Here is a 10,588-nt window from a genome sequence, read left to right as displayed (position 1 = left end):
TCCATTTGCGGAGCCGGTTTGTGATGCATCACCTCGTTGCATATGTACCGACTTCTTCAGAAAACAAGAAGAAACATACACCTCTCCAGCTCACTTCTTGGTGCAAGTAACTGCAGTAGCCACTCCTTCCCACAGTTAACTATTGATTGTAGTCGAGGGAGTCTTCAGATTTTTGCCATTTTCACATATAAATCTCTTCCAAATTGACAACTCAAAAACGGGTGGTAGTTGTCCTCCGTATCTAGACCACATACTGGGCATATGCTTGTAGTCTCCAGTCCAATCTTACACACGTGAATTTTTTGGTGAACAAAAACTAAACTCTCTGGAAAAAAAGTCAATGCTCCAAAAAGACTTTTTAAATCATTTTCGAGCAACGATTTTTTTCCAAAACAATACAACATTTTTCTTCACGAAAATTTAAATGTATTTAGAAACTTCGTCAGTGTTTGTGGACAAAAAGTAAATCTAATTTATTACTCCCTCCATTCCCTTATACAAGGCCGCTTCATTTTTGTGTCAAACTTTAACTCATATTTTTTGTCAACAAAATACGGATTATATGCCATAGAAAATATATCACTAGAAAGTTCTTTTAAATGTGCATCCAATGACGTACTTTTTCGTGGCATATAGCCCAACTTTTGTTGATAAAACTAATGGTCAAAGTTTGATATAAGAATATGAAGTGGCCTTGGATAAAAGAATGGAGGGATTATTTATTTCTAATTTACTATTCAGACGGGAGCATTTTAGATCGCCAGCAGAATGACACTTTCATTCCAGTTTGCCACTACTTGGATTTTCATAGAAGAAAAGCGTCTCAAAATTTGACAGTTAGCTTACTACTCTCATTTAAAGCGTCTGTCTATGCCTGAACTGACAGTCTCATTTTTTATCCTGGACATTTTTTTTTTCCAAAATGCTCTACTCAAAATGAGGGAGTAAGGGACAAGGTAACATAGTATGTATTAATAATAAAGTATGTATTTTCTTTATGTAAAAAAGGACACATGCGTAATGTTTTTGAATACTTGAGTATCGCCTACGAAAGCAAAGTATTACCTAGTCAACACACACACACACACACACACACACACACACACACACACACACACAACAGCATCCATTGTGTTTCCTCCATTGTATTTGTGTTGGTTGCTTCATGTAACTCGTGCGCGTGCATACATGTAAATTATGTGTCGGTTCTGATCCATGAGAGGGTTAGTATCCAATGTCCTCATTCATCACAAGCCACCATCCTCCCGCAGTAAAAATACAATTTAAATATTTCAGAAAATTCTGAAACATTTCATGGATATCACAAGACATCTGTTGCAAGCCCTACAAACTTCAGATCAAACTTCATTTCACATATGGAGAAAGAAAAAGATAACTCCATGTGTGAGCACTCTCAAGAAAATCCAACATTACGAACCAATATGAGTTAGATGGTTAGGAGGACAGCGGGATGCCCAGTCCATTAGAGTTGAAGTCATTGTCTTAACACTGGTGCTAGCATCACCCAGAATTTATTTCAGTTCTTCTGGCAATGTAAATTTAGTGAAAGGAGATGTTCTCGTCGACTACGAAGACGTCTGTGACGACATCGTCAATCTTAAAATGATGAGACGACTCAGTCTTTCAGAAATGCTCATAGGGGTAGAATTGCGTCTGTCATCCATAAGGGTGAATGTACTCCCTCTGTCCTATGAAAAAGTTAGATGTAGAAATTTTAGGACAAATTATGGAGTGGGGTAAAACATGCATTCAAAATGTTCAAGCCAAGGTCTCTCTCATTTTTAATTATCCAACCCCCAATGAGTTAATTTCATGTAGAAATTAAGGAGACCATGTATAGAATATTATTGGTCTTGATTTCTGTGTGATAAGAGAGAAACATTTTTTCTCCTTTAAAATACATTGGGAAGATAGAAATACACTCTTTTGTGGATAAATTTTTAAGTCAAATGTACACTTTTAACCGATCGAAGAGAGTATAAGCATATATATGAGTGTCTGCATCTTGTCCTGTGTTCAAACAGAAATCGAGCACTAATGGTGTCACAAAAATAGAAAAGCAAAAAACGACACTACTAACATCTGGATCTGTCGCTCCTTTTTCTTGACGTGTAATTCAAATTCAGATACGATTTTTAGTGTCGTAGACACATCTTTTCTGAATATCCACAAACAATAAAACATTTTTGAAACATTTAAATCGATTTTGTAAAATATACGAGCTGAGCTTGGAAGCATGTAATAAACGAGCGCACCAGATATTCCCCTTTGATCGACGCAGCGCGTTGGTTCACTAAGGTCACCTCCAGCGCACGATCGCAAACGGACGTCCGTTTTGTCCGGATTCTGTTCGTCTGGGTAGGGCAATGGGGTTGTGTCTGGGTCTGTCCTGGGATGCGGTGGACGTGCGCCCAACGCGCGAACGCATGCTTTGGCCTCATCCTGTCCACCTCCTTTTTCAAACGCCAACTTTTGAAACCACGCCCTAGTTCAGGCCGATGGCCCTAGTTCACGTCGGCAAGAGAGCCAGCGGCCTACACGTCCTCGCCGGCAATACAACCAGCGGCCCACACGTCCTCGCCGGCAACACAACCAGCGGCCGGCAACAGAGCCAGCCTGCAAAATGAATAGTTTTGTCGCTAGCAACACAGCCAGCCCCCAAAATGAATAGGTTTCTCGCCGGCACACAGCCAGTGACCCAACTGCCGACACCCATGCCAGCCTCCAAAAAGAACGGCCACGGCCGATCAGACGACCTAGTTCAGGCCGTCGGCGTCGAACATCTCCTTCTGCCTGGCCTCAAACCAGCTCCTCGTCTTCTCGCTCATCTTGGTCAAGTCCATGCTCATGATCGCAAGGGCCACCTCCTTTGCTTTGGTTGCGGCATTGGTGGCCTCGATGTCGAGCTGCCTCTGCCTGGCCGTGACATTGGCGGCCTTGATGTCGAGCTGCCTTTGCCGGGACGCCTCCTCCATGTCAATCTTCCTCTTCTTGGCCGCCTCCTCCATCTCAAGCTTCTTCCTTTGAAGCTCTAGGTATTGCTTCATTTGCTCGTCCTTGCTTTGTCGTTTTTTCTCGTCCCTCACGTACTTTTGAGACATCATGCCTTGCAAAGTCTTATGCAAGGCCATGCATGACGCATCACGTATATTGTCCACCTTGGAGTTTGTCTTACCCCTCAGCCTCTCCAACGCCTCACCATCTCCACCTCCGGCCAACGCGGTTGTCTTTTTGCCTCTCTTCCTTTGAAGTTCACGGTATTGATCCTTTAACTTAGGGCAATTGTTGATGATCGTCCAACAATGCGTAAGAGTGAATGGCTTGTCATTGTGTCGGACCTTGAATGCTTCCAAAGATTGAAATGCTTACACCACCCGATCAACAACAATTGAACATACCATAGAAGGCCGAAGTCGCATGGTCGTAGCAACGAAAGAACTAGGATGAGGAGAGCATACCATGTCCCCAATGCCGAGACCACTCACAGGTCGTGCTTCAACGCTCTCAAGTGCGGCACAATAGTCGTTGCATTCTTGTTGGATGAACAACCACCTCTTTTGAATCGAGGTGATGCCACGGTCGCTCATAAATTGGTAGGGCTCAAAACTTCCTTTCTTGGAATGTTTTGTGAACTCTTGTCCAAAAAACAAGTCCCTTTTGTTGCGCACCGGTCCTCAGTTCTTGACTAATCTCCATCCAACATTGGCAAATCAACTTGTCCTCATCTTGTGTGTATGAACCCGTACGAATGCTCTTCTTCCTCTTTTGTGCTTCCGCTCTTCGGGTGAGCTCGTCGATGAACAATGGCTCGCTCCCAATATCAACGCCTTCTTCTTCATCACCATCACCTTCGCAATAGATGTCATCATCCTCATGCCACGAGTCACCATGGTCGTAGTCAGTATGGTCGTGGGCCTCATTTTCTTCATCGACAACGTACTGGGCGTCGACATCCTGACTTTGGGTCTCCTCGGGATCATAGGCACCGCCATGCCCACCCTCGTAGATCACATTCTCCATGAACTGGTTGTAGAAGAGGTCGTCGACCGTTGGCGTTGGTGTTGCCATTTCGTCGAACAGGACGCGGGGCGACGACATGGTGCCCGTAAACGGTGGCCATGCTTGCTTTCTTTGCATCTCGACGGACGGTCGACCGCCGCTGCTGGACCCCGACGTGACATTGAGGTCGATGACGGCCGAGGGGCGCAGGGTGGACGGCGCGATCATGCCAACGTCCGGTGACCCCGACAAACAGGTCTGGCCTTCGTGCCTTGGCAGGGGAAAGCCGGGTGACAAAGGCGTCGTCCACGATGTCAGCAAGGGGCAGGGGTGAGGCCTGGCGACCGACGAGCCTGTGCTCGCCGGGCCGACGGCTGAACCAGAGAAACCCGTCGGACGGTAAAGCCCAAGCATGAGGAGGGAGTGCGCTTTGTTGACGATGTCCTCCTTCTCGTCGACCTCGGCCTTGCGCCGCGCGGCCTCCATCGCAACGCGCTCGACGGCGAACTTGGCCGCAAGGTTCTAACCCTTGACGACCGCCCTCCGGTTTCTCCTCTTCGCCGATTTCGCGTCCAGCTTTGTGAGCTCCTCCGGCGTGCATTCCGATCGCGGCTTCCTTGGACCCTTGGTCGCCTTCTTCTTCACCTTTACGGGCGGGTCGACGGCCAGGCCGCCGGAATTCGGCGGGGCGTCGGCATGGACGGGGGAGGGTGGTGGGCGGGACGTGGGAGGGTTTGGGGGAAAATGGCGCGAAATGGGACTAGGGGGTTTTGCTTTGTGCCACCGACAAACGGGCCAGAGGAGGACAAGCGTGCGCGTCCCGCCGGTCCGCGCGCTGTCCGTTTCACCACAAAAGCGGCCCAAATTTGGGCCGGGATGGGTTGAAAACGGATAGAAAATGGACAAAAATCCATTTGTGCCCGCGCGCTAGGCCGTCTGGTTTGTCCATTTTATCCCAAACGGACGCACCGGACAAAATAGGGTCACACGCTGAAGTTAGCCTAATATAGAATGGTAGTGCTTCTGATGAGACATGGATGCGAGCGTTGAAGGCGGAGGTGGTCGGTGACGAATGGAAGACAATCGGTGAGGACGGGAGCAGTTCCCGACCCTGAATAATGGCCCCGCCATCCAAACGTTATGCCCGGACGAAAGCCTGGCCAATGGCACATGATCCTCCGTGCACTCTCGGCTCTCGCTCTGTGAGTGTCAGGCTGGTCACAATGGGCAAGAACATAAGCTAGTAACTTACACACTTCCCTAGACTATGTTACTACCTCCATAGTGGGTAGGAACATCTATGTAGTGTCATGCAACGATGTATTTATTAGGTTATAGACTCATTGTTTCTTGGAGTGTGTGATGTTCCGGTAACTACCACATGCACCTCTCTCTTCATTAAATATGTGCCACATAAGGAAAGTTGTATTGGAATGTGTGATGTTACTCCTAAGTTCCTTCCCATTGTGACTAGCCTCACAGGCCTGGCGCGGGCCAAAGGACGGCAATGCTTGCGATAGCTTCGCCTCGAAGGCTGGCTACTCGCGTCGGTCGAGCCATGCTCCGTAGCATTTACTATCTCCGTCCTGATTTATTAGTTCATTTAGTATTTTGTGCAAAATTTTGACCTTAGATTTTATTATAAAAATATTAATATATGTAACAAAAATAATATCTCTCAAAATTATATTCAAATACAAACCCAGGGATATAATTTTTGCTAACATGTATTATTATTTACTTAGTTAAATATATGATCAAAGTTTGGCAGAAAATACTATGGGAACCACTAAACCAGGACGAAGGTAGTACTAGCTTTTCCTTTTTTGCACCTGACCGATCAAGACCTCTGGCCGTAGCCTGTAGCCCATCTCGTGCAGGTAGGCATGTGTCCATGCCTGCTGGTTGGTTCAAGCAACGCTTGTATGCATCAATGCATGTAGATGGTGCAGACACCAGGGCCAACAGTGATACACTTGATGCGGGTGCAAGGTCGTGTCCGAGGTGCCACCGCTCTACCCTAGGGACTATCGAGAACAAGTTGCAGGGAAAAAGATTTGCTGCTGATCCAGCTGTCTGTTGGAAGAGAGACCGACGAGTCATGTGCGAAACAAAAGAAAAGCTATTCTTTGCCCGAGTGTACAAAAGTTAAAGAGCACGAGACTTTATCATGACATGACAAGACCGTTCCCCTTCCCCTGCAGTTGTTTTCTTAAATTATGATGATTTTTATAGCAAATTCGGAAATTATACGCCCTAGTGCATAAAAATCGAAACTATGAGCCCGTCGGCTTTCTGTTGGTTGAAGAGGGACTTTTCGTCCTACCGTTGGCCGAAGTGGGCTCTTTAGCCTCTCGTTGGCCGAAGAGTGCCCAGCTGGGCTGAATAGCACTTTTCGGCTTCCTGTTGGCCGAAAAGTGTCAGGGGCACAAAACGTAATTAAGATGGCCTCAAATGAAAAAGTTATCAACATGAAAAATCTTCGTCTTGTCGAAACGGTTGATATTATTTAAAAATCGTCTTAATCTGACATCATATGCAGCCTGTAGAGCGAAAACAAGGTCAGGTGCAGAAGCTGCAGAGTTACTTCGGACAGACCAAATGGATGTCAGAAAATTTGTCACGGGACACCCGGTGCACTCGGTGAGACCGTGTGGAATACATAAGAGTACACAAGTTTGGTCACGTTCACTCAGTGTGACCGAACCAAACCACTCGGAGGCTCCGAAAAATTGCCAAAGATTTTTGGATAGATTTTTAGTCCTTTTATTGTACGGGAAGTCCAGCCGCCTCATAAATCAACGTGGGCATTGTTCGTCTGCACCGGGAAGACACCGGCATTGAAGAAATGTCTCTGTTGCATGGCAGGAATTGAGACGAAAACTTTCGGCCGTGGCGTCATCCACCATGCAAAGTAGAGGCAATGGTCACCTCTCAGGCCCGTCACCGTGCACCCTCGACGCCGGGGGTGATGCACACAAAAACGTCACCGTGTACCCTCGACGCTGGGGGTGATGCACCGTAACTCACGTCGAAGGAGACCCGGCCGGAAGCGCGGTACGCAAGCAGTCTTCCCAGTGCAGACAAACAATTTTTCGAATAAACAATCCTAACTTTAACTCGGACAGGAATCTTTGGTAATTTTTCGGATCCATTCGGAGCCTCCGAGTGGTTTGGTTCGGTCTCACAGAGTGAACGTGACCAAACTTGTGTACTCTTCTATATGCCACACGGTCTCACTGAGTGCACCGGGTGTCCCGTGACAAATTTTCTGGCATCCATTCGGTCTGTCCGAAATAACTCTGCAGCTTCTGCCCCTGACCTTGTTTTGGCTCTATAGGTTGTATACGAGCTCAGATTAAAACGATTTTTATATCAAAATCAACCGTTTCGACGAGATGAAGATTTTTCATGTCGATATTTTTTTCATTTGAGGCCATCTTAGTTACGTTTTGTGCCCCAGACACTTTTCGGCCAACGGGAAGCCGAAAAGTGCTCTTCGGCCCAGCTGGGCACTCTTCGGCTAACAGGAGGCTGAAGAGCCCACTTCGGCCAACGATAGGCCGAAAAGTCATTCTTCGGCCAACAGAAGGCCGACGGGGTCGTAGTTTCGATTTTTATGCATTAGGCCGTATAGTTTCCGAATTTGCTATAAAAATCATCATAGTTTCAAAAAAAGGCGCCTCCTTGGGTGCTGCCAGCAGAATAATCCATGTTAACTTGATGGCATAAAACGAAATACAATAAATAGTTATAAAAGATAATATACCACATTCAAATCATGAACGGTACGAGGACTGACAGGACGGATATCAAGACCTGTTTTCTACTAGTGTAGCATTGTACAAGGCCTTACTAGGCCGGGTCAATGCGTCGCCTCGGTTGTTTGACGATGCGGGAGTTGAACACGACGTCTCGTTTTCGTGCGATAGTTCCAGTATAGTACCATATTTTCGTACTACGCAAAATAACAGGCCATCAGTCGTCGATTCTTTTTTTTTCAGGAATCATTTGGTATTTATTCCAAGGTAATAGAGTTATAATCTTCAGCGACTAGCTCACTGATACACGGAGAGGCTGCAGTGTTGTCCCTGTTCGGACCAAGTATAGCTAAACAATGTGCAACTCTATTTTGAAAGCGAGAATTGTTTACTGAACAACTAGTCAACTACCATAACATCTATGGGACGTTTGATCTCCATAATCAGATGGACATACACCGATCTGTCAATGGAATTACCCGTGAGCATCTTATGTGCAACTGTGCAGTCAAACTAAAGTTGTATGGCTATACTTGATCGTTCTAACGCCAACGAGAACCCTTCACCAATCGCTTGAATTTCAGTTTCTAAAGCCTTGTTGCAGTGAAAGAGCCTTCTGTAAGTAGCAAAGATCACCATATCCTTGTCACAATTTTTTGTCGAAAGAGACCCTCTGCCCACTGGAATTGACAAAAGAAACCCCCTGCGGACGAAATTGACAAAAGAGACCCCCTCACTAGTGGCAGCAGGCGCGGCAGGCGACACGTGTCACCTGCCGCCACGCCATGAGGCGGCGGGCCCGGCCGCCACAACAGGAGGCGGCAGCCCGGTGTATAACGGTGTGTGCACAGGGCAGCACAGGCCAGCGTGCCGCAACGGAACGGGCCGCGCCAGGCGGGCCCGGCTGCCATTGGGTGAGGCGGCCGCCGCTGCCGCTGTCGCTACCCGGCCGACAAGGCCTGCTGCGCGCGGGCCCAGCAGGTGGGCCACGCCGCCACCAGCCGAGGCGGCCTGTCCTGTGCTGCTGCACGCGCGACAGTGCGCAGACGGCGCTGATTTCGAGGCAGACGGCGCTGATTTCGAGGCGCAACAGTGACGGCTGTGACTCCGACGCGCGGGAATATGGACGCTTTTGGTTCTTTTGCGTTAGCGGATGCGACGGCACTGCGAGAATCACGCTGATTATTGCTTCAGCGAATGCGACGGCACTGCGGGAATCACTCACTCGCTGCGGGAATCCGAGGCTGCGGGAACCTGTTGTGCCGACACTACAGGGATCCTCTTCCTTTATATAGTATGCTTCTGCTCCGTGCGCAAGCACACTGGCATCCTCTTCTAACTTCTGAGTGTGTAAGAACAGAGAGAAAGAAAAACTCAGTAGGCACTTTCACTCGTGATTTAGGGCGATTTGGAGTTGGTTTTTGAATATGTTGAAGTTGAAGAAAAGATAGACGAAGGTAAGATCTATCCATTTTTTTTGGTTTCGTTTGCATGCATGATGTTTTTACTCTTTTTGTTTAGTTCATAACTATGTTTTATCTATTTTGTTAGGCATTATTTCATCACTTTTTGGAGTCATTTAGAGCTTCAGGAGTACGATTTGCCTAGCGAAGTGAACTACGAAGTTGAAGATCAAGGTATGAGCTTTGCAATAAATTGATTTTTTTTGTGCATGCAAGGTCGTAATTAGTTAGTCTTTTAGCTCATCATTAGCTATGCAATGTTAGTGATTAGAGGTTAGAAATAATTTCAGACGACAGATGTAGCATTTATAATATATTTTTTAGAAGAGTAGGCTGAAGATGTTGTATCAATGTTAGGTGCGTCCATTAGTATTGACATGCAAGAAATCTTAATACGGTAATTAAGAAACACTTGTACTGTAATTGTTCATTGCATGTGGTATGTTATTTCATATGGTATGTTTATTAATAAGTCTATAGTTAGGAGGTTGTAGGTCTACTTTGTTATGTCGAAATAATGTAAATTTTATATGTTACGAATATGTGCTAATGTACTTGATGATGTATGTAATTAGGTAAAATAATTAATCTTAGTAGCAAACAAGGAGGAGATGACGTGATTGAAGAAATTGTGTTTCCAACTTCGCTGTCCCTTTTGAGGTGATGACCAGATACATGCAAGTGCTATTTTCATACTTTTGATAGCAGAAAGAAAAATCCGTGTGTAATATTGATGTTCATATGATAATAGGTTGACTCTGTTCATATAGTACTGGTGACGGATACTTATTCGAACTATTTGAACTCTTAATTGCATTCGCAAGCACATTCATATTGGAGCTAAGGTATAAAATGACGCCGTAATTTTGTTAATATTTTTTATATTGATGTACTGTCATGCCGCTGCAAATATTATTATTTGTAAATAAATGAATTTTATCGTATGATATGAAAAACATTATATCATGCCGGAAGAAATTAGATATTTTACTCATATGATATTAAAATGTTATTATCGTAATATTATGTTTAATGGTTGTTTGGATAGCGAGTACTTACCCTCAGTTTTGTCATAACCTGTTGTAAGAAAATTATGTAGAAAACCATATTTTACTAATAGTCGTTTTTTCAGAAGCTAAGTTTTTGCATGTTGCCAGAACTATTTTAGGATATTTTTGGGGTAGTTAGAGAAAAGCAAACAGAGTTTTAGTTTGTTACGCTCATAGACAAGTTTGAGAAAAATAGATCTTTAAATACGCGTTAACCAAACAACCCCTTAAAGTCTAAGCAAATGATTCTAAAAACAAACCGAATATTTATAACGAAAATACGGTTATTATTTTA

At 45.4% G+C, this 10,588-nt stretch overlaps 1 pseudogene; it reads right to left on the bottom strand.

Moving 5' to 3' along the window:
- Positions 1-2,777: 2,777 nt before the first annotated feature.
- LOC119338583 lies at positions 2,778-8,692 on the bottom strand (annotated as a pseudogene).
- Between the last annotated feature and the right edge of the window lie 1,896 nt (positions 8,693-10,588).

The sequence above is a fragment of the Triticum dicoccoides genome, chromosome 7B (genome assembly GCF_002162155.2).
Source record: "Triticum dicoccoides isolate Atlit2015 ecotype Zavitan chromosome 7B, WEW_v2.0, whole genome shotgun sequence".
Lineage (NCBI taxonomy): Eukaryota > Viridiplantae > Streptophyta > Magnoliopsida > Poales > Poaceae > Triticum > Triticum dicoccoides.
This window is presented reverse-complemented; position numbering and strand designations above follow the sequence as displayed.